Consider the following 25,364-nt stretch of genomic DNA (forward strand, 5'->3'; position numbering starts at 1 on the left):
AGAGAGGGGGATATGGGGGAGGGGGAGAAAGATGGAATGGGGAGAGGGAGGATGGCAGAGAGAAAGAGAGAGGATATGGGGGAGAGATACCAAGAGTGTATTGGGAGAGTCAGAGAGGGTATATGGGGGAAAGGGAGAAATAAAGAGGGTACGGGAAGAGAGGGTATGGGGAAAGAGATGGTTGGGGAGAAGAGAAAGAGAGATGGGGATGAGGGAAGAGAGGGAGAGATAGGGTGTGATGGCAATTGGCCCAGGAACCAGTAAAATAAAGGTTAAGCCTGGTCCCTGGCCCCTGCTGTCCTTCCCTGGTGCTCATCGGCCCTGTGCTACCCTGTTTGTACATGCCCGAAAGCCCCTGGCATCTGATTTAAACATGTGCTCTTTATTCTTGTAACTGCAAGTAAAAAAATGAGTTTTGTGCAACGATAAAGCAGAGCCAAAGTCTCTGAACATGCAGGGCTGATAAACCCTTTGTGCCAGCTCAGTAGGAGAAGCCACTGCAGAGTTCCTCTGTCAGACACTGCTCTCATTGGCCCATTGTAACTTCCCTCTACAAGCCCTTTTACTTTCTAAACACGCCCCCAGTCCTGATTGGCCAATGCTTGCGATCCCTTGGCTCTTGATTGGTCAGTGTACAGTATACACACTGTGATTGATCACCAACTCCCCTAGCATGTTTTCCTATGACAGATAGATAATGTAAACCCGATCAGTGCTCCACAGCTCATTCAGTTTCTAATGTGTAGGTGATCTAAGTGGTGTACTCCAAGAAACCTGAAAATGAGAGCAGTGCCAGCGGAAAATTAAAAGTGCTTTATGCTATGGGACTGTAGCAGTGCCAGAGAAGCAGAGAGCAAGACTTTTCAAAGTGCTCTGCCCCACATTTTACCAGAGAGGTCTGGATTGTCCCTACTTCATTTGAGAATGGAAGTAAGACCTTTGTACCTCTTTGATGTGGCGCTCAGTACCTAGGATTCTCCTGTATGCCGTGTCTTTAGGGACTATAGCTCTGATTCCCTTTACCAGCAATAAAATAGAGTTCAGTGGGCTTAAGGTTTACTTTTGGGACCCCCAGCTTCCTCCTACTGGTGTAGTGGTTGGGAAATCCGAGGCTCGGGTGCCCAGGATGTCTGACGTACAGCATCCCCCTCTTTTGCAGTCCAGGTGTACTTGGATTTCTGAATAAGGCTGAGTTGCCTGTGCAGCTGAGCGCGCTGACCATGCTGTGCTTGAAGAGGTTGCTTCTGGCATTTATATTTTGTAGGCTCTGCTCACACGGACCGCACACGTGCACGTATGCTCTCTCAAGCTTGCTGCTTGGAGAAACAGCTCTGTTTGTGTTCTGAATGGGGGATGGGAGGGATGGAGGAGGTACAGGGGGACGGGAGGGATAAAGGGGGGATGGGGGGACAGAGGGGATATAGGCGGGGATGGGAAGGATGGAGGGGGGGTGGGAGGGGTGGTAAGGGGGGATGGGGAGGAACAGGGGGAGGGAGGGATGGATGGGGGCAGAGGGGGGGATGGGGACAGAGTGGGGGGAGGGGAACAGAGTGGGGGGAAGGAGAGAAGGGAGAGAAGGGGGAGAGAGGGGGAGAGAAAGGAGAGGAGAGAGAGAGGGGGAGAGAGAGAGAGAGAGAGAGAGAGAGAGAGGGGGGGGGGAGGAGGGAGAGAAAGCAAGGGGAGAGAAATCAAGGGGAGAGAAATGAGTGAAGGAGGGAGAGAGAGATGAAGGGAGAGAGAGGGGGACAGGAGAGAGGGAAGGGAGAGAGGGGGAAGGGAGAGGGAGAAGGGAGAGAGGGGGAAGGGAGAGAGAGGTAAGAGAGAGGGGGAGAGAAGGGAGGGCTGGGAGAGAGAGAGCACGGGGGGGGGCGGGAAAGAGAGAGCGCCGGGAGGGGTGGGAGAGAGAGTTCAGGGGGGATGGAAAGAAAGCAATGGGGAAGAGAGGAGGGAAGGGGGAGAGAGAGGAGGGAAGGGGGAGAGAGAGGAAGAAAGGGGGAGAGGAGGGAAGGGGGAGATAGAAACGAGAGAAAGGGGAGAGAGAAACGAGTGGGGGAGAGAGAAACGAGAGATGGGGGAGAGAGAGGGGGCTGGGAGAGAGAGGGGGTGGGAGAGACAGAGTGCAGGGGGGCGGGACAGAGAGCAGGGGGAAGAGAAAGAGAGCAATTGGGGGAGAGAGGAAGGAAGGCGGGGAGAGACGAGGGAAGGAAGAGAGAGGGGAGAGAGAGGGGGGAGAGAGAGAGGGGGGCCAGGAGAGAGAGAGAGAGAGAGAGAGGCCAGGAGAGAGAGGGCTCGGGGGGGAAAGAGAGAGAGAGATCAATGGATGGGAGGGAAAGCAATGGGGGGAGAGAGAAATGGGGGAAAGAGAGAAATGGAGGGGGAGAGAAATGGGGGGAGAGAGAGGAGGGAGAAAGGAGGGAAGGGGGGAAGAGAGGAGGGAAGGTGGGGAGAGAGGAGGGAAGGCGGGGAGAGAGGAGGGAAGGGTGAGAGAGGGGGAGATTGGGGGGAGAGAGAGGGGGTTCGATAGAGAGAGAGCAATGGGGGGAAGAGAGAGCAATATGGGGGAGAGAGAAAAGGAGGGTAGAGTGAGGAGGAAGAGAGGAGGGAAGGGGGGCAGAGAGGGGGAAGGGGGAGAGAGGAGGGAATGCAGGAAGAGAAGAGGGAAGGGGGAGAGAGGAGGGAAGGGGGAGAGAGAGGAGGGAAAGGGGGGAAAGAGAAACGAGAGAAGGGGGAAGAGAAACGAGTGAAGTGGGGAAAGAAACGAGAGAAGGGGGAGAGATAGAGGGGAAGGGAGAAAGAGGGGTGAGAGAGAGGGGGGAGAGAGATGGGGAGAGAGAGGGGGGTCGGGAGAGAGGGAGATGGGAGAGAGAGGGGGGGCCGGCAGAGAGAGGGCGGGCCGGGAAAGAGAGGGTGCAGGGGGGAGAAAGAGAGAGCAATAGGGGGGAGATAGCTAAGGGGGGAGAGAGGAGGGAGAGAGGAGGGAAGGGGGAGAGAGAGGAGGGAAGGGGGAGAGAGGGGAGGGAAGGGGGGGTGGGAAGAGGGGGTAGAGAGAAAATGGAGACAGACACAGAGAGAAACACACACAGAGAGACACAGACAAAGAGAGACACAGATGCACACAGAGAGAGACACAGAGAGAGAGAGACATACACAGACAGACACACAGAGACACGCACACACATACACAGACACACACTCACACAGACACAAAGAGACACACACACAGATACAGACACACACACACACACACAGAGAGACAGAGACACACAGACACACACACACACACACACACAGATACAGACACGGGTGCAGTCCCGATTCATCCAATGGCATGCCCCCTCCCGTAATAGCCACGCCCCTTCCTATAATAGCCACGCCCCCACTCCTGCTCTAAAAATGTTGCAGGACAGGGATCACTCATGCTTGCAGAGCTGGTGGCGTCACCTCTCTCCAAGCATGAGCGCGGTCAGCGGCACAGGGGACTCAGCCTAAGGGGGTGGCCCCAGTCCCTTCTACAGCGCACGCTGAGGCATATGCTGCGCATTCAAGCTCTGCCCCCCCCCCCCAGTCAGTCATGTCCCAGTTAGTACCCTTTCAGGCACCTTTCCCCAGCGGTGCGCGACAGGTTTTCAGGCTGGCAGGGGAAATTTAAACTCCTTGTTTGCGACGGACGCGTGGCCACATCCCCACCAGCCGCGTGAAATCATGGCCACGCCCCCGCAAAAAAACCACCATGCTCCCTCCCGTTGCAATCTCCCTCTCTCCCTGAAGACCGCAGATCGCGGTTAGCGATGTGCACTACCCCCCTCGCCCCCCCGCCGGGTGCGCATGCCACAGTGCTGACTAGGACCGCAGCCTAAGAGAAACCCTTGCAGTGAATATCTGTAGGCTTTTATACCCTTAACGAGCCACCTGAGGAGATTAATAAAGCAAGCCTGCTTTTCAGTCTTTGTGAACATATTTCCCCTGTATTTCTATCTGATATCCACTATATTACAACATCCAAGAGGGGCTACACATATATAACTGTTTTCAACTGACAGAGGATTACAGAAAATACTTTGATGCAGTTATGCATATGTGTGAGTACTACTGTGCACTTTGAAAAAAATAGACTTAAAAAGGATTTATTTTCAATATCAGAGGACAGAAAGCACAGTTAGTTACAGATTTAAAACTGAAAAGCCAATCCGGTAATTTTGGGCTGTTAAAGGATGCTCTTATAAAAGAGACTTGTTTTAAGATGCAATAACCCAAAGTTACAGAAACCTTTCTTGAGAGAGTGTGATTTAACCTTGGATAAAGCAATACAGATAAGCCAGACAGCAGAATAAGATACGATACAGATGTCTGCTCTAAGGAAGTAAGAAAAACATATTTCAGTGCAAGAGGCAACCACTCAGACCAAAAAACGTAATATACAGATGCAGCGGCCGTTATTTTACGGCTTCATGGCGCCATTTTCGTGTGCATTGCTGTACTCCACGCGGCATGAACGCGGCCACTCGCCCAAGGCACGCGCATTTATCGCAGTTACTTTGTTTGAATTCTATGGATTGTGCGCAATTTTATGCAATGAAATGAATGAATTGTAATGCGTACAGTAATGTGCTACTGTGTCAATTTCAGGTGTTTATAAGCCAGAACACTAAAATGCAATTTTCTGCACTCGCGTCTTAAGGCGGTATGGTTGAAAGTAATCCCGCGCCATTACATGGGTATTCCAAGGTATAAACCGCGTGATTTTGTGCAATTATGGTCGCTGCATCTGTACCAGGTACAAATGCTGGTCAAGGAGCGCAAAAAGTTAAAAAATAACCAACAGAAAACAAGGTTATTACTACTATGCTAATGAAAGGTCAAAGAAAAAATTGGACATGCATACAGACAGTGCCCTGCTTATGTGCAAAAATGTGAAAATTATTACAAATGCAATAATTTTGCCAAACTTTGTGGACACAAACCACAGACACTCATTGTAGTAACTAGTTCTATTCTGTTTGTTAGTACTGCTGCGGCCAAGTTTATTCGAGCATTTGCCCGTTCTTGGCCGCAGCAGTAGCCTGGCGCGCGCCCGAGGGTGACGGGCGCGCGCCGAAGCAGCGGAAGAGCGCCCTCCGATCGGGGCACTCTCCCTACTGCTGCCGGGTCCGCCGGGTCCCCCGGAACCCCCTGCCGCCGTCCCCCACATCGCGGGACACCAGGGCTCCCTCGGGGAGCCCTGGACGCGCGTGCAGGGGGCGCAGGCTCCCGAAGACGCGTGACCGCGAGGGGTGGCCACTAGCAAGCCGGGAAATCTCCCGGCTTGCGGATCTGGCCGATGTGCAATAAAGCGTGTCGGTAGTGTATGATACAAGAAATATCTCCAACCAGAGGTCAATGTTTCATAAAGATATTCCTTTACTAGTGTTGCACAGATTACATAATCAATGGAGCTAAAACCAATGTCCTGCGAACCAGATTGTGGAGCGTATTAAGATGCAAACCACCTCTGCAGACGCAGACATAGGTACAGACAGCATACAATGGACTAATATTACCTACAATATTATTATTAACATTTATTTATAATGTGCCAACATATTCCATAGCTCAGTAAATAGGGTTGAAGGACAAAACCAATAAAATAATCAAACATTAACATATATTGTTACAGTAGGTAAGGCGGGCTTTTTTCCATGGATTTTATAATCTGTAAGGAAGGGTATGTGGAAACATAAGGTATAGGGGAATAAGAATGTGGGTGTGTTTCGAATAGCTGCATTTTAATTGAACGAGCTATGTGGAGGTAGAGCTGTGAGAGTAGTATAGTGTGTGAAGATCGAAATGCTTCAATATAAATCTGAAATATTTTACCCAAGACCAAATAAGAAAGCAGCACTAACATCTGACAACGTCCTCAAATGGTTTACACCCTTTGGGTTAGGCTTAGTGGATAGGAACAATGAAGGTGAAGCACATTGAGGAGTATAAAGGAATATAGAGAAGAATGAAACAAATGATTGCAAAGTTGAAATCAATGTAAGCCTGATTTTAGATACTTCATGTTATAAGAATAGACAAGTGAAATATGGAATGACATTTGGGGTGAAAGCTCAGCAGTAATTTGCCTCGTAGCTTCCAGGTCCTATAAGATAAATGATGCCTGTGACAGGGTGGATTCACTTTCCCAATATTATGGGAATCTTATGCATAGCTCCGAAGTCATGCAGTGTTAGTGAGCAGGTTAATCTCAGTTTGAGAAAAGGCTGAATTCATTAACAAGATCACAGCTGCCTCATTAACGAGCTTTAAAAACCCAGAGCTTACATATGTTCCTTCTTCTTGTCTGGTAGGGAAAAAAAAGGTAGGGAAAAAAACAAGTGACGCGGTGGTCACAGCTCCTCCAATCAGCTAAACGCATTGAGAAAATAAAAAACTTTATTGAATTGACAATGTAATAACTCAAACACTTCCTGGTTGGTTAACTTTGTTGTGGAGGGTGTTCTGGGTGTATTCTATTATATTATATGTTATGATTATATGTTTATGATCACTAGATAATTGTTGTACATTTGCTATCTATTGATATATATTTGTCATTTTATGTACTTAGCAACGAACACATTTATCATTCCTGTTCATAGCATGGTCTACTGTCCTCTCAGTTTACTGAGTTATTGGTTAAGTATCCACTACCTATATGAGTTTTTTCATAACTTTTTTAAAAGGGTTGTACACCTTTAAACTCCTCCATCATTTTCGTTATATTTTTTTAAAATACTTGTGATCAATTAGCATCGTTGTTTTTAATCCCTGTTTGTATTCAGTTTTTTCTTTAATTAATACTGTTTGTTTTAATATTCACTATGTATTGTATTTTGCATGAGACACCTCTTGTATATATCTGATGACAGAGCGTGACTTAATATCTAAAGTTATTAGCCTGCAGGTGAGAAGGGGAGGTTTGCTCCTGCGATTTTATGGCCAATTAGGCTGTGTCACCACCTATATAAGGAGGGTCTCATGACTAGGGAACTCACTCTTTGATAAAGTCCATACCCGGACGAAACACGTCAGAGTGTCTTCTTGCTGATGTTCACATTGTCAATTCAATAAAGTTTTTTATTTTTTCAATGCGTTTGGCTGATTGGAGGAGCTGTGACCGCCGCGTCACTTGTTTTTTTTCCTACCTTGTTCGTCACTCCCGGCTGGAGCACGCCGACACCACAAGCAGCTGGCAACCACGCTGCTCATCTATCAGCGTTGCAGGCAGATAACGCAAGTATATCGTGAGTACTGACCGCTGATTCAAACACCGCAGGACACAGGGTGCTGGTGAGGTTTATGATTATCAGATTATATGGACTTACCTTTGGGCATTTCTCTGGACGATGTCCATCTGTACTTCTACCGGCGTTTTCTAGCCCCCCACCCTGTATTAGTTCAAACGGATGAAGTTTCTAAGCTTTCATAGCAGCATCTTATGACAAAGTGGTGTCTTTCTCCTGTGACTATGGACTGATATATCCAGAGCCTTGGTTAAGTAGCCCCAGGCCAATATGGGGGTCATTCCCCATTTTTTTTCCTATTGTTCTTTATCTCACCTGGTGGCTCACCTTGGTTGGTTCATGAAATACTTATATGGTATATTATATGTGGATATTGGAAGAATACGGCTTTCAAGTTTTATATGCAACTTCGTCCTTTGGATATATATCTTTTTTCGTAGTTTAAACTCAGCCAACGCATTGTTTTCATTGTTTTTAAAAAAAGTATACATATACAGTTTTCTATACACATTACCTTTTTTGTATGATGGAGGATGTTGATACTGATACAGAGTACACAGATGTGGACACCTATGTGGATGCGTGTGGAGATAATACAAAACGGTCCAAAAAAGCAGCACATTTATTTGATGAGAGTAAGGAAGTCATCTGTGAAGAACCAGCTGACTTGACTCATTATTTTGTTAAATTGGAGAAATTGCTGGTACAAAATATAAGACTTTGGTGGGACATTACGTCACTGGAAAATTATATTAGAAGTAACAGGATCCCAAGGGGTTAACGCATTAAGAAAACCCCTACGTTTGGATTTATAAACAAGCAATTTGAACGAGATTGGACAAAAGCTTTGGATCAATGCTCAGTTAAATTAATGGAACTTATTCAACAAAAATCTAAGGAAAAAGAGACATTGATGGCAGAAATTAATGTTCTTAGGAACAATTTGAAACCTTTTGCCAAAATGGATCAGTTCATAAAAAATGATAAAACCCTTCTAACTAACATAGAATCCATTGAAGATACGATTAGTGACAAGAAGCAATTTAAATTTGAAAGGGACAACACAGACTATAAAAAAGGGTCAGGTTTATTGTTGGCAAAAACCCCAATATCTAGATAATGTGGGGTCCAGTAAACCTAGGGGCCCCAAGTCATTTACTAAAGAGTGGTCTAAAAAAACACCGAATAAATCCATACTTAAGAATAAACCTATAGAGGCTTCAAGTTTAGATTCAGATTTTTCTGACCATGAACTAAGGTCCCATTCTGTCTCGTTCGAAGGTCCATCTGATCACATAAGGGACAATCATGGAAGATCCAGGAGTGATAGCAGATCCTCCATTACATCAACTAATGTCAAACCTAAACCATCGGATCAATCTTCCTCTTCTTTTTTAGCGTCAGGATCGAGAAACCGCAGAGAACCAGACGATCAAGGAGGAAACTGAGATGTACGCGGAAGAACAAAGAGGAAGAAATATACCTAGATGAGTCAAGTGATAACAATGTTATCAATCTTTCAGGAGTGGAACTTTCCTGCGAGCAGTTATCTTTACTCACCAGGGGTTTAGGGTTCGCACCAGTTCAGGACTTTCAATTGTTTCAAACGGTCATTGACCTTCAAAAATTTACAACGAAGTTAACCTTAAAAAAGTTTTTTTCCTCCAGGGGACGCTTTGATCCATTGGAACCTGATGTTAAACCATTGGATGCAGACTTATTTGGAATTACCAATAATTGTTTAATTGATTCTGTTCAGGTTGATAATCCTAATTTCAATTTTCAGGAGATATGCTTTTTGTCAGATATGAATGCATTGTTGGAACAACAAGGTGAACTACTCAATACCTTTACACAACCATTCTTTGGTAATCATGAATCAGGTCTTAAAAGAAAGTCAAATTTTTGCCCTAATTATAACAGGGGCCCCTTTATCACTACGTTCGAAAAAACTAGTGGAAAGGGACTTACGATTACTGGCTCAGGGCTTTTCCCAGTCTAACATGTATTCGAATAATCTGACATACTCAGAAGTTCAACAATTAAACTTCCTGAAAAAAGACATGATATTGTATTTAGGAATGCAGACAAGGGGGGTGCCCGTGTGGTATTATCTACCAAACAATACAAATGTGAGGCACTTAGGCAATTGGGGGATAGAACCAATTATTCACTTCTTTAGGGAGATCCTACATCTGGATTTAACTCTCAGCTCAATGAATTAATTGAGTTTGGAAAAATCTTATGTGTTATTAGTAAAAAAGAATGTGACTATTTGAGCTGTCCACATCCCATGATTCTGGTATTCCACCATCTCCCAAAGATCCATAAATCGCTACTGGACCCTTCTGGTAGTCCTATAGTGGCGAGCATTGGATCTTTGGGAGATGGGTTATCGCGGTATGTGGACAGCTTTTTGCAGCCATTGGTATCTCGTTTACCATCATTTATTAAAGATTCAACAGATCTTATGATCGATTTACAGGACTTGGTCTGGAAGACACAATATAGGTGTGTCACGCTTGATGTAGTTTCATTATATTCAATTACAGTATAAACCACGATCACGGCCTTTTGGCCATAAGTCACTTTCTGGATTTATCAGAACTTTCTACTTCACTTTGCACATTTCTTCTTGATTCTATCACATTTTTGTTAACTCACAATTATTTTTTATTCGATTCACAATTTTATTTACAGAATTTAGGCACTGCAATGGGCACGAGTTTTGCACCTTCTTACGCAAATTTATTTATGGGTTTTTGGGAAGCACAGCACATTTATCACTGTAATAATTTGTTTCGTTCTAATATTATTTTCTTTAAGAGATTTATTGATGATCTCATAATGATATGGGATGGTGATGAGGCATCACTCATATCATTTATTGACATTCTAAATAAAAATGATTTAAATATTCGGTTCACATATGAACATAACATAAATCACATTAATTACCTAGACCTTCTCCTGTACATCGACCATAACATGATCATACAAACGGATATCTTTCGAAAACCTAATTATAGAAATACCCTATTATGTGCTCAAAGTTGCCACCCACGTTCACTCATAAAAACTATCCCCAAAGCACAGTTCATTAGACTCAAGAGACTGTGTTCAGACAATGACAGCTTCCTTGAACAATCAAAGGTACTGGCTGAACGATTTGTAGCCAGAGGTTATAGTAATATTGATATTAATTCTGCCTTTGAATCAGCGAACTCTATTGATAGAAAAACTCTTATAAAAAATAAGAAACCATGGAGTCGTAAAGATAAACTTCAATCTTTTTCCAATGACGGTGATGTAAGTCCTCTGTTCATTACCACTTATAATCGTCAATCACGTTTAATATGTGATATATTTAAGAAACATTGGCAAACACTGTCCTTGGATAAAGATATTTCAGAATTTGTATAAAATGGGCCCCGATTTATTTATCGTAAGGCCAAAACAATTGCTTCCCACTTATCAACCAGCTTGTTTAATTCCCATTCAGGATACCCACAGATACAGAGAATACCCAAAGGTTTCTTCTCCTGTGGCAATTGTTCCATGTGCAAATACGCAAAAACTACCAAAGTAATACAATTTAATAAGAATAAAAATAAATATTATATGAATAGTTTTTTAAATTGTATTTCCAGCTTTGTAATTTATCTCTTGTATTGTGGATGTGACAAAAGATATGTCGGGTGAACTATAAGACCGTTAAAAATGCGAATTGCAGAACATGTTCGTCTGATCAGAAAGAAGGATTTAACACATCCTGTGGCCAGACACTTCTCTAAGTGCCCTATGGGTGGAATTGAGATTTTTTCTTATACAGCCATAGAACACAATCCTTGCCATATTAGAGGTGGGGATAGAGAGAATGCATTGAATAGGCGAGAAATGTACTGGATTTACACCCTGAGCACCCTTCACCCATTGGGCATCAACCAGGAGTGGGAACTCAAACACTTCCTGGTTGGTTAACTTTGTTGTGGAGGGTGTTCTGGGTGTATTCTATTATATTATATGTTATGATTATATGTTTATGATCACTAGATAATTGTTGTACATTTGCTATCTATTAATATATATTTGTCATTTTATGTACTTAGCAACGAACACATTTATCATTCCTGTTCGTAGCATGGTCTACTGTCCTCTCAGTTTACTGAGTTATTGGTTATGTATCCACTACCTATATGAGTTTTTTCATAACTTTTTTAAAAGGGTTGTACACCTTTAAACTCCTCCATCATTTTCGTTATATTTTTTTAAAATACTTGTGATCAATTAGCATCGTTGTTTTTAATCCCTGTTTTTATTCAGTTTTTTCTTTAATTAATACTGTTTGTTTTAATATTCACTATGTATTGTATTTTGCATGAGACACCTCTTGTATATATCTGATGACAGAGCGTGACTTAATATCTAAAGTTATTAGCCTGCAGGTGAGAAGGGGAGGTTTGCCCCTGCGATTTTATGGCCAATTAAGCTGTGTCACACCTATATAAGGAGGGTCTCATGACTAGGGAACTCACTCTTTGATAAAGTCTATACCCGGACGAAACACGTCAGAGTGTCTTCTTGCTGATGTTCACATTGTCAATTCAATAAAGTTTTTTATTTTTTCAATGCGTTTGGCTGATTGGAGGAGCTGTGACCGCCGCGTCACTTGTTTTTTTTCCTACCTTGTTCGTCACTCCCGGCTGGAGCACGCCGACACCACAAGCAGCTGGCAACCGCGCTGCTCATCTATCAGCATTGCATGCAGATCACGCAAGTATATCGTGAGTACTGACCGCTGATTCAAACACTGCAGGACACAGGGTGCTGGTGAGGTTTATGATTACCGGATTATATGGATTTACCTTTGGGCATTTCTCTGGACGTGTCCATCTGTACTTTTAGGGGGGTACTGTAGAGAGGAACCTCGCTCAGAAACCCCTAGATGTTGTTAGCGTGCTGCCGAGGGAGTGTGGGTATCGAGATAGAGAGATGTGCCTAAAGGAGGCACCAAAGATCCCTTCTAAGAGGCGCACAGCAAACCTTTATAATATAATTTGGTCAGGGGTGAAGTGATATATACATAAAATAAAAAAGGTTTATTAAATAACTTTGTTAAAATCGTGTTGTGTAGTGTGATGTGTATGACACAGATAAAAATAGACTGGTTAAGTCTATAGTACTACTCTTTTATCCTAGTCACTACCAGTAGTGAACAATGCTAAAGTGATGGTTTCACACAGGTTGCACTCATATGAGAGCTTATCAGGATGTAAAGTGTTACTGCTTACAGCAGAAGGGATCTTTGGTGCCTCCTTTAGGCACATCTCTCCATCTGTACTTTTACCAGCGTTTTCTAGCCCCCCACCCTGTATTAGTTCAAACGGATGAAGTTTCTAAGCTTTCATAGCAGCATTTTATGACAAAGTGGTGTCTTTCTCCTGTGACTATGGACTGATATATCCACAGCCTTGGTTAAGTAGCCCCAGGTCTATACGGGGGTCATTCCCCATTTTTTTCCTATTCTTCTTCTTGTCTGAACCAGGGAGATACAAGTCTGCAACAAGGTCTGTTACATTGAAACAAGCATCCTCTTGCTCTTTGTGTATCCTGGACTTGAACAGCCCTTGCTGGGAAAAGGGCAAAGTCCTTCTCAGGATTTGTTTTTCATCTGTTTATCTATCCTGAAGTTAAAGCTGTTATTTTGGCATAATAAAAAAGCCTACTCCAATCACCCACATGTCTTCACATTTCTACTACAACACTGCCAAAGGACTAAAACTTGGTAGAAATCTCTAACGTACAATATGAGAAAACTAGCTTATTTACATATCCATCAGTGACTCACACCTGGGCTTCTACCTGAGAACACATCTTTGAATACACCAATACCTAAAGAAGCAGTGCACTCTGTTGGAATACAAGAAGGGTTCAACTTGTCAGAACTTGAAATATTGTCTTCTAAGGAGATATCACAGGCATAGGAAAATGCAGGATACTCTCCAGGAACTATTGCTGACCATCATTTCAGGGCTAATATAAGAACAAGGCAGGGTCAAAGAATTAAGAAACCACAGTTTGAAAGTAGTTATTTATTTTATGGTTCATTTTCCTGTTTAATAAAAAGAAAAAGAGGAATGTGTGGCGGAGTTGGCACAGCACTTGTAAAAGCTTATGTCTATGTAAATATGTTCATATCTGTATATTTTTTCAAAAGTTCAAATCACTTCCTGATGAGAGGCTGATATAATTAATAGGGCAATGAAAGCATTATTATAATGATTTCAGTTTATAATTATAAGTTGTAAAGCTCAAATAAACAGTAACTGTACATGACAAATTACTCACAAGTATTATAGAATATAAGAACAACACATGTCCCCTCTTAATTGTAATCTGATATTTACTGTAGTAATAGTAACTGAATAATAAGCAATGAATTTTTTTAAACTGCAATAAAGTGTGAAGACTTCTTAAAAAACAAATTATTAACCGTGAATATTCATTAAAAGTACCACAAAATATAAAACCAGACGTTCATTTACTGCTTTGGTCATGTCCTGTAGTTGTAATTTACCGTCACCAGCACAGTGATGGAAAGAAAATTACACACAATTAGATAGTAGATTATTTAGAAAATTCTAGAAAAAAAGACATATGTCCATCGAGTACAACCTATGTTAAATTTAAACAACAGAGATATTCATTCTGTTTTTGCATTGATATTGATCCAGAGGAAAGCAAACGAAAAACCTAAGTGAAACAGTGTCCTATTAAGGGGCCTATGCAGAGAGCTCCGAGAAATCAGTTCTCGCCAGGTTTTCGCCAAAAGTGCCTCTAGCTATTCAGGAAGCAGCGAGAACCTGGCGAGAGTCGGCGAATTCGCCGTATTTTTTTGGCGGATAAAAAAATCCGCCGATCGCTTGGCGAGAAGCACTTTTTCGCAGCTCATCGCCAGCTTCTCAAACTCGGGATATTTTAGAAGCCTGATCAGCATCTCGCAGTTGATCGGGGCTCTAGAAAGGCGAATTTACCTCCAAATAGACGTGCCACAAAAAGCTGGCAAGAAGCTGGGGATGAGCGGATCCGCCAATACAGCACTTCGAAAAATGTGTCCCTTTTTCCTGCGTGGGATTGATGTCGGGGTTCTCCAGATCTGATACACATTAATACCAGCACCGGAGCACCCCAGCATGCATCCAATGCAGGAAAAAGCCATTTACAGGCCACTTCATTACCTTAGCGGCTAACCGCTAAGGAAATTAAGGGGTTAACCACCAGTATCAGCCCTAATGTGGGGAGCGGGGGTGTTTAGGGGTTGCGGGGGGGTTACGGCTGGACATAATCCCTTCATTAGTGTAGCAGTTAATACCGCTACCGTACTGAATGGGTTAACTCTTCCCGCTACCCACCCGCAAGCCCTAAACACCCACCTTTGGGGCTAATACCCACTGCACCATCCCCCGCTACCCAACAATATATATACTTAGTTAAGTTATGGTGAGTAAAAAAGGTGACAAAAACCCTTCACAACACAGACCCACAATAAAGTAAAGAATAATTAATAAACAATACATAACCCACCCACCCCATGTGCCCCCACATAAATAAATTATTTATTCTTTTACATACAGGGTTAATACCCCTTGTCCACGGGAGTCACCGGTGGGCCTGATGGGTGTCCGTAAGCCTCACAGTAGCCCAGCACAAGGTTTCAAACAGGGTCTGGAGGCCTACGGGTGGTACCCGCCAGGTGCCGTGGTCCACCAGGTGGCTCCGCGGGTCACCGTGGGCCACAATGGGGTCTCCACGGGCTGGCCCGCGAGTGTCCGAGGGGCCCCGGGTCAGACCCACAGGTGTCTGAAGGGCCTCGGGTGGTTCCCACAGGGGTCTGGGGGCCCTCGGGTGGTCCCTACAGGTCCGCGGTGCCCCCACATTACAAGTGGGGCTACCGGTTCTTCCCCGCAGGTGTCCCCCGTGGACCCGGCAGCCGTTTACCCGTGAGAAGAAATCAACCTTGTATTTAAAAAACAATAAACCTGTCCTATACATTAAATAAAACAACCCCCCCCCCAACACATATACAGTAGTACAAAAATGTACAAAATAACTATTATCCAGATATGGATAATAGATGATTTGTCCATTATTAAACACATTAAATAGCATAATAAAATAAATAAATACAGCTCTACTAACCTTATCAATATGAATTCTCTCTGCATGCAACTTCCCTCTGTCCTACATAGCAAATACATTCTGGTGTCACTTAACCCCCTAATCACCTGATCGGTTAATAACCGCAAAGGTAATTAAGGGGTTAAGCCACCCTGGGCTGATAAGCACCCTTCACCCATTCATTTGTACAGTGGCTTCATCATTAATGTGTGTGTATATATATATATATATATATATATATATATATATATATACACACACATGATTAACCAATATACAAAGAAATGTTTAAGCATTTCAAAAAACATGTACAAATGAAAATAGCACATCTTCAAATCAATAATTCACATAGCATAGCAAAATTCTAATTTTTGATAGCCACATACAAATTAAAAAAATTCCAAAATATAATCAATCTCATCTAACAATTAATATCTAACAAATTGCAATCTCCCAATCGCCAATCAAAACATTGAATTGTACAGTGTATACATGATGCATATAATCTGTGCAGCATGTATACTATGCAAATTAATGTTAACAAATACATATTCCAAACAAAATAAAAATCTATCCAAACAAGTATACTCTTGAAACCAAGCAAGTCAACAGAAATATAATGCAGTGGAAGTGCTGTGTGCTGGGTGATAATGGTGAAAGGCGGGGTTGCAGACCTGCCTAAAACATGCAGATGAGCATACAGTTGTATTTACATTTACATTTCCATATTTGCTTTGCTGTGGAGGGTTTTTGTCACTTTTTTTACTCACCATAACTTAACTCAGTATGGTAACCCCCATCCTTTAGCTTCTTTGCATAGCCAGTTAATCAACCCCAAACTGATGAGACCCATTAAGGTCGAAACAGCTGTCTGTGGGTGGGGTTTCTGGCTATGCACTTTAACCTTGGCTGTGCTCAAAGCTGTGACCATGCAGCAAGCTGAAGCCTGTAGGGAACCATGTTAAAAATGATTTTTGAAGCAAAAAGTGGCACTGTGTGCTCATTTGCATGTCATTTCCAAGAATCCCTTGCTGCAGTGGAAGTGCTGTGTGCTGGGTGATAATGGTGAAAGGCGGGATTGCAGACCTGCCTAAGACATGCAGATGAGCATACAGTTGTATTTACATTTGCATATATATATATATATATATATAAATATATACACACATACATACATGATGAAGCCACTGTACAAATGAATGGGTGAAGGGTGCTTATCGGCCAAGGGTGGCTTAACCCCTTAATTACCTTTGCGGTTATTAACTGCTCAGGTGATTAGGGGGTTAAGTGACACCAGAATGTATTTGCTATGTATTTGTCTGGCTACGGAGGAAAGAGGGAAGTTGCAGGCAGAGAGAATTCATATTGATCAGGTTAGTAGAGCTGTATTTTTTTTATTATGCTATTTAATGTGTTTAATAATGGACAAATAATCTATTATCCATATCTGGATAATAGTTATTTTGCACATTATTGTACTGTATGTGTTTGGGGGGGGGATTTGTTTTATTTAATGTAGGTCTCCTCAGACTTTTCACAGTTACACGGCTGCCGGGTCCACAGGAGACACCTGCGGGGAAGAACCGGAGGCCCCACATGTGCTGTCGGAACCACCCGGGGCCCCTCAAACTCCTGTGGGTCTGACCCGGGGCCCCCCAGACACCCGTGGGTCTACCCATGGAGACCCCATTGTGGCCCACGGTGACCCGCGGAGCCACCGGGTGGACCACGGCGCCTGGCGGGGACCACCCGTAGGCCTCCAGACCCTGTTTGAAACCTTGTGCTGGGCTACTGTGAGGCTTACGGACACCCGTCAGGGCCACCAGGGACTCCCGTGGGCCTGGGGTATTAACCCTGTATGTTAAAGAATAAATAATTTATTTATGGGGGGGCACATGGGGTCGGTGGGTTATGTATTGTTTATTATTTATTCTTAACTTTATTGTGGGTCTGTGAATTGTTTTGAATGTGGGTATTGTGGGTAGCGGGTATTGTCCCCAAGGGAGGGAGGGTAGGCCTCCCGGTGGGTAGGGTTGAGGGTGGTTAGGCCTCACGGGGGTGGGTAGTGGGGTGGAGGGTTAACCCCTTAATGACTGTAGCGGTTAAAGACCGCTATGGTGACTAAGGGGTTAGGGGACATTACATTGGCTCTTTTTATTCTTGTGTAGGGAAACGACAGTGATGAAGGTGAGCATGGTCTTCATCGTGGCAGTCGGAAAAGGGTGAGTACAATATGTATACATTTTATTTATTGTGATGCATGTATTTTAAATGGGCAAATACACTATTATCAATATGTGGATAATAGTAATATTTCCCGTTACTATACTGTATGGTTTTTTGGAGTGGGGGTTGTATTTTTTAATACGTATTTATGTGTTTTTTACATTATTTTTTGGGCCACAGAATTAGTACTGCAGGCAAGCGGGGACACCTGTGGGGAACACCCGAGGGTCACCGCCTTCCTATAGTATCATTGCTGTGCATCCCAAAAATTACATATATGTTCTGTATGTTAGGGGGTATAGGGGTTCTTGGTGGCACAGGGGGTGCATGTTGTATATTGCAATGTTTATTGGGGCAATTGTCCCCAATAAACATGCTACTATGCCTTAACCCCTTCATTGCCTTAGCGGATAGCCGCTATGGTAATGAAGCGGCATCAATGTATTTTTAATAATAGTGTGAGTGAACAGGGGGCCCCTGAGCGGTACCGCATTGATTTTTGGCTCAGAAGAACCCCTGGTCCCACACACTATTATTACAAATACATTAATGCTGCTTCATTACCACAGCTGGGCTAGCCGCTACGGTAATGAATTCTTGTTTAATGATATGTGTGTTTTGTTTTACTCATAGTGTAGATGTGCAGGGGGTCTCCGGAGCTGAACTGCATTGTTTTCAGGTCCGGTGGCCCCCTGCTTCCTGAGATACAGACCCCTTTAGGGGGTGCCGGTATCCCTCTGCTTTGTTTACATTTCACGGTCACGTGATCGGGACATTTAAATGCAGAGGGATACCGGCACCTCATAAAGGGGCCTTTATCTCGGGAAGCAGGGGGTCCCCGGACCTGAAACCAATGCGGTTCAGCTCCGGAGACCCCCTGCACATCTACACTATGAATAAAAATGTATTTAAAAAAAAATTCCCCGAAATTTGCGCAGAGAGAGTGGCGGATCTGTCTGCTGCAGGCTGATCTCGCCAGGTTATCGCCAGGCAGACTATCTCACCACCGGCAACTTGGCGTGTTGCTCTCGTAGGTATTCGGCCATTCCTGCATACTGCGAGGGCAACACGCCAAAACATGCCGAGTTTGAACCGCTGGCGAATGGCCATTAGCACTGCTTCCTGCATAGGCCCCTAGGTCTCATAAGGGGAAAAATAAATTCCTTACTGACTCCAGTAATGCCAATTAGATTTCTCCATAAATCAACATCCTTCCTAGATTTACTTATTTAATTATTTGGTATATGCCTGTATGCGGTACCTTTTCTATCTTTTTTTTCCCTTCTTTTAAATATGTTTTATTCCGGGAAAATATACATATTACATTTTGAAGTACAGTACAAAAGTGAACAAAAATTCACATAATGCTCTCTTTAAGTGGATATCCCTAAGGAACAAATTACCATATATTGCCACTAATCAATCATATCATGTTACAGATTGGGCAGCATAATGTCTAATATCTAAAGCTAGATAACCTAATTCAAACATCTCTAAACTAATTAGCAGTCTGGTAATGCCTTTAATATGAATTTTTGTTTGATTCATTCTAGTCCTATGTACTATCTGCACACCTTCCCATGCTAGACATACTTTAGAAAGTGTCTGTTCTTATTTGCCTGTGCAGGTCCCAAGTTGTGTTCGCAAATATCATCTCTACATCAGTCCTTGATCGACAAGGTAGAAGATCTACAGTATGAACCAGTCCCTGTTAAAAATAACAAGCAGTTTTCTTTTCCATTAAGACTTGCCTCTATCTTGTCCATTGTCATTAGATAATAGGTATAATTTTGTCAGATCTGTGGAGGGGGAAATTGGTGATATCCAATTGAGCATAACTGACTTTGTTGCTACCAATAGTATAATTTCTACTATTGTCATGGATTCTTTTACTGTTATTTGCATTAGCTTTCCACGGCTCGGTATTAGCAATGATTAGTGCTAATAGATTTTTGGCTCAGGGTACAATGATGATGATGATGATATTTATTAAATAAGGAATATACAGAGTTGTTTTTGCTTTACTTGCAGTTGAATTTGTATTTACACCATCATTAGTAATAATCACAGCATCATCACTGAAGCATTAACACATTCATGGCCGCCACCACCAGTGCCACCACAACCACTTAAATCAGTCTAGCAAAATTAGCAACATCCTCATCAGCATCTTCCTCACTAACGAATCAGCATTAAGTCCACATCATAATCATCAAGTCCCAGTGACTCTCCCTTTTCTTTAGCTGACAGTTTAAACAGCTCTTCAGAATTGTATTATCAATGCCAGGGTTTGTTAGGCATTTTTTAATGTTTTTGAATGTGACAAAAATATGCCTCTCAGTACCTTTTGGAGATGACTTAATAGTGTGTTTGGCATCAGTAACAGAAAGAGCAGCAGCTGGCACTGGTGGCTGTGATAGTGGTGGTGGGACTGACAGTTTCATTTACATTCTCAATAATATGCTTCTTCATATTAGCAATTTTGGATTCAGAAGTACTTCTAGTACTAGTTGCCAGGGCCCTAGGCTGACTTGAAGTTCCCATTTTAAATCTCATAACCGGAGGTTCATTGTATAGGAGGAGGTGAACCTTCTGCAGTAACATTGGGATTCAGATATAGGGCCTCATGCAGTAAGCGCCGATAAGGCTTTTATCGGCATTTTCCCACCAAAATTGGATTTGAGATTCAGTAAGCGCTGATAAGTGCTCAAAATCGGCAGTTTTTGTTGCCGAATAAAATGTATCGGCATGCGGCTACCGATAACCCACTTATCAGCACTTATCTGCACTTTTTGAAATTGGCTGTATTCAAGTAGCCCCGATCAGCTTATCGGTGCTGATCGGCACTCAGAAATGGAGATTTCATCGGCAATTGGTCCTGCCAACTAAAGTTGGCAAGTTGGAGGGGAGAAGGATCGGCAAGGTTGCCGGGACGGCACTTAGAAAAAAAACCTCATCTCTACATCAATGGAGTCAATGGAGCGGGGACTTATAACATTATAGGACTGTTTACGTTCTATTGCTCATAATAAAAATGTGCTTGGCATTACAGTGTCGAGGTCATTCACTTCATCGTGTCACCCCTTACGTTTATTATTGGCATAACATTGTACTTTTCAATGTTATGATGATTTACGTGTCACATTAGTCTTAATGTTATGATGTGTCAAGGGAAAATCCTATACTCAACTCTTAAAGGAACAGGTCACATAATATGAAACATGTTACTTAAGTGTGCTTCAATTTATTATATGATGTAACACATTTCACACATCTAACAGATCCAGCGTATAGTAATGTTGCTATACATTACAGAATGCTTTGAATATGTAACGCATGATCAAATGTAAATGTAGCTGTTTTTTTTCATGTTTACATGTACTTTGTGACCTCCTTCTTTTGATGACGTCCGCAATTGGACACTCAATAACATTGCATGTTTACATTGTACACGATGCATTACAATCACTTCATGCTAAGTTATACACACATCTATAATAGTTAATCATTTTTACACGATTGAAACTGAATCAATAGCAAGTATCCTGATGGCATTACATTATGCATATGCAAATTACAATTAGTTCATGTGAACAGGTGACAATAACATGCCAAATTACACCTGTTGCAACGTAGTTTCTCAACATCAATGTCATGGTTGTATCCTAATTAGATGACTGAGTGTTGCGTTCAGAAGTGGTACATGCATTACACATTCCAGAAATATTGCCAATAAATGGTTGTACAAAGGTTAACGTTACATCATTCTCAAATATCATGATTGCCTGGTGAACACACATAAATAATCCTTTTAATTGGTACTGGATACACGTTGGGAGTGAACAACTTGGATATGTTAATGTAACACCTTGCACTTCAGCAAGTCACCTGACATCATCACATAGGTATTTAAAGGAGGGCAATTACCTGCGCATTCACAGCTACAGACATGAAAATGATGCGAATATTTATGAGACAGAGGAAGATTCTATTTGACGAGAGGATTGCTGATGGAGAGGATGTCACAGGCCAAGGAAGGGACAGGGACAGTGACAGGGACAGGCACGCGGACAGGAGAGGGAGAGGGAGAAGGCAAGGAGATGAGAGGGGAAGAGAGAGAAGAGAAGTTGTGCCTCGTCCTCGTTTGTACAGGGAGAGAACCATGTTATATGGGATGAGTGAGGAGGAGATTGTAAGTCGCTATCATTTGAGTTCAGCAACAATCTTAGCTCTTTATGAAGAGATATGGGGAGATTTAGATTTTGTGACAGCCAGAGGTCGTGCAGTCCCTGGGCTTGTTGAAATGCTGTGCTCATTACATTATCTTGCTTCCGTGTCGTTCCAGACAACTGTGGGCATAGTGGGCGGGGTCTCGCAATCTACATTCTCGCGGACCTTTACCCAGTTTCTATGTGCACTGAATAGACGCGCTAGGAATTATATTCATTTTCCAACAGAGCACACAGAGTGGCTGGAAGTCAGGAATGGCTTTTTTATACCATAGCCGGGATACCATGTGTGATGGGTGCAATAGATTGCACCCATGTTGCTTTGATCCCGCCTAGTCAGAGTGAGCATGCTACCGCAACCGTAAGCACTACCATTCCCTGAATGTAAAGGTGGTATGCCTCGATGAAGATTATGCATGTGGTAGCCAAATTCCCTGGTTCCAGTCATGAGTCCTCTATCCTGAGAAACTCATCAGTCTTCCATGCTTTCGAAGAAGGCTATTTTGGACCTAGTTGGCTGGTGGGTGAGTACATATTATGATGTGTTAACAAACAACTCTAGTTTTTATATGAACTGTTCAATGTAATAATGTTAACACAAATTGTTTCATTTTTTGGCACGATGGATTATAGGTGACTCAGGATACGGAATTAGGCCGTGGCTGTTGACCCCAGTGGCAAACCCTCAATGTGAAGCAGAGGAGAGGTACAATTTTGCCCATATATCTACCCGATCCGTCATAGAGAGGACATTTGGGCTTCTGAAAACACGATTTCTGTGTTTAGATAGAACAGGGGGGGCATTGCAATATAAGCCTGCTAAAGTGTCAGATATTGTCATTGCATGTTGCATTTTGCACAATCTGACACTCCGCAATAATGTACAAACCAACAAACGTCAGGGCTTGGAGGAGGAGCATCCCTTATATTTACCAGCTGACACTGAGCAAACAGCCGCTGGTGTGGAGACATGTCGGAATGTTATAAACACCTATTTTTCATGTAAGCAAATACATATATGTTCATAGAACTACATAGATGTATTAATTCATTGTAATGATAAATACATTTGTACAAATACCATTCACTTAGGAAACAGATGAATATGGTTCGCACACCTTTCTCTTCTCTGCTGTGTGGACAATTGCATGTGGCACCGGTATGTCATTCATCAACAGGTTGTATTATACTTCTTACCAATAAAAGGTGTTGTGTGTACGTGAAGAAATAATGTGTACAAAATCTATATTTTATGTACATGCTATTTTTGGTTATGCATACACAATAAACCTACTATGTCAATAGTCAATAGCTAGTGCAGTATGGTTACATACAATGTTTCTTTTGGCGTGTGACATGTGTGTCACAATGATGTGTACACTATTGTGTATTTAAGATCATATTTGACGTATTATAGATTTTGTTTCAAATCACATACAAAATTGTCACTTCTGTGTGTTGCTTACCTTAATGAACATGTCATGACAATGATTTATATTCATTCATGTTTTCTTTTTCAAGGTATATCACTCCAATTTCTGCTCATGGTACTGCTGCGGCCAAGTTTATTCGAGCATTTGCCCGTTCTTGGCCGCAGCAGTAGCCTGGCGCGCGCCCGAGGGTGACGGGCGCGCGCCGAAGCAGCGGAAGAACGCCCTCCGATCGGGGCGCTCTCCCTACCGCTGCCGGGTCCGCCGGGTCCCCCGGAACCCCCTGCCGCTGTCCCGCGATTGCGGGACACCAGGGCTCCCTCGGGGAGCCCTGGACGCGCGTGCAGGGGGCGCAGGCTCCCGAAGACGCGTGACCGCGCGTCTATGACGCGCGGCACGCCGAGGGGTGGCCACTAGCAAGCCAGGAAATCTCCCGGCTTGCGGATCTGGCCGCACTGCAATTAAGTGTGTCGGCAGTGTATGTATTTCAATTCACATCTGTCATAAGATGTGCAAACCTCGATACAGGTATAGTTACAGGATGTATAAACAGAACGTAATGAAAAAGATGTGACAATTGAAACATGTCGTTTCTGTACTGTGTCCGTGCATTTATATACACTTGGTGGTTATTGTGCAGTGTGTTTTCTTATCATTACGTACATTACATAACATGTAATTTTGGCAACGTTACAACATCCATTCATGGAATATAGGGGTGGGGGGAGAGAAGGGGATAAACCCTGCTCAGCTAGTGATTATGGGAGGAGAACATCTATTCATGCACATGAGCGATGTTAACACTCAATGCATGTTTGTATGAAAAGACCCTAATGTGTTAAACATCATTAACATTGCAATGTATGTGATTAGTTCTTCTCTCACTTCATCTTCATGTTCATTACTACATTGTCACATGTGTATGTATAAGTCAAATATGTGTGTTGATTTGACGTTCATCTAACATTTGTCAAAATGTTAACACCATTCCAAAGTATATTTTTTGGAATTCTCAACTTTTCCTAAATCATTCAACACAATGACAATGTAGTTATTAAAATTTTTATTTCATTCACTTTACTTATTCAAAATGATCATGATCCTTTATAACTACCATCAACATATGATCATAAATGAAGTATACATTTACATACGCACACATTTCAGCAACCTACTGTGTGTGTGTGTTGTAGTTTTGGTGTGATGCATGTATTTCTACCAGTAATAATATAAACCAACATAATAATGTTGCTTTTATCATCGGCCTCACTTAGCTATGTATGTGTTGAACGTTTACTAATAACACTAAACTATAGTTACTCATGTGAATTAAATGTACACACAAAAGTTCATGGTTTAATGATCTTTACCTAACATTCATTAGCTCATGCATGTTAGGTTACCACTACAACTTAGGTGATAATATAACATTCACACGACTAAACAGTTTCTATCACCTCACTATTGTTATTGTGTACGTTCAGATACAATGTCGACGAGTTGTTATGTACCAATTACATTCTTTGACAAGTCACACGTGAGATTATAATATATAGTAGATTAATGTGTTTGCTGAGTGATAATGTTGGTTGCATATATCACATGGCAATACATATAATGTTAGTAGAAAAGACAAAAATATCAATAGAAGTTCTAACTTCAGTGCTTAGCAACATCATTATGATAATTAAGTGCATAGTAAATATTTGCACAATAGGATAACATTATGTAGTGATTGTTAATCTGCGCACCAATCATTGAAAGCATTGTTACATATTTATTATAATAGTTGTTCGCTAGTCGTCACAATCATCTAATATAACAATTGGCCCATCTGAAATCATACATTGGTCCCATGTATTCATCCTCGACATCTGTGAAATACAGCAAACACATGATGTTCAAAGATGGCACATTTATCTATGTCTCAGCATGACAACGCTTAACACATCTCTATATGATTGTGGATATTCACGCATAAGTTACGTATATGTTTAAACTGCAAGGATAAAACTACAGATACAGTACTGTCT

General features: G+C 42.5%; 1 long non-coding RNA gene across 2 annotated transcripts in view; it reads left to right on the forward strand.

Annotated features, from left to right (window-relative positions):
• Positions 1-25,364, forward strand: part of LOC142470582 (uncharacterized) — a 55,541-nt gene that overhangs the window by 2,401 nt on the left and 27,776 nt on the right. Inside the window, exon 1 of one of the 2 annotated variants that reach the window (XR_012789278.1) lies at positions 23,350-23,448. The exons of the other annotated variant lie outside the window; for it this stretch is intronic. This is a non-coding gene — a long non-coding RNA (uncharacterized LOC142470582). Of the gene's footprint in view, positions 1-23,349; positions 23,449-25,364 lie in introns of those variants that run through there. 2 annotated transcript variants of the gene reach the window in all.

Source organism: Ascaphus truei, chromosome 1 (genome assembly GCF_040206685.1).
Source record: "Ascaphus truei isolate aAscTru1 chromosome 1, aAscTru1.hap1, whole genome shotgun sequence".
NCBI lineage: Eukaryota > Metazoa > Chordata > Amphibia > Anura > Ascaphidae > Ascaphus > Ascaphus truei.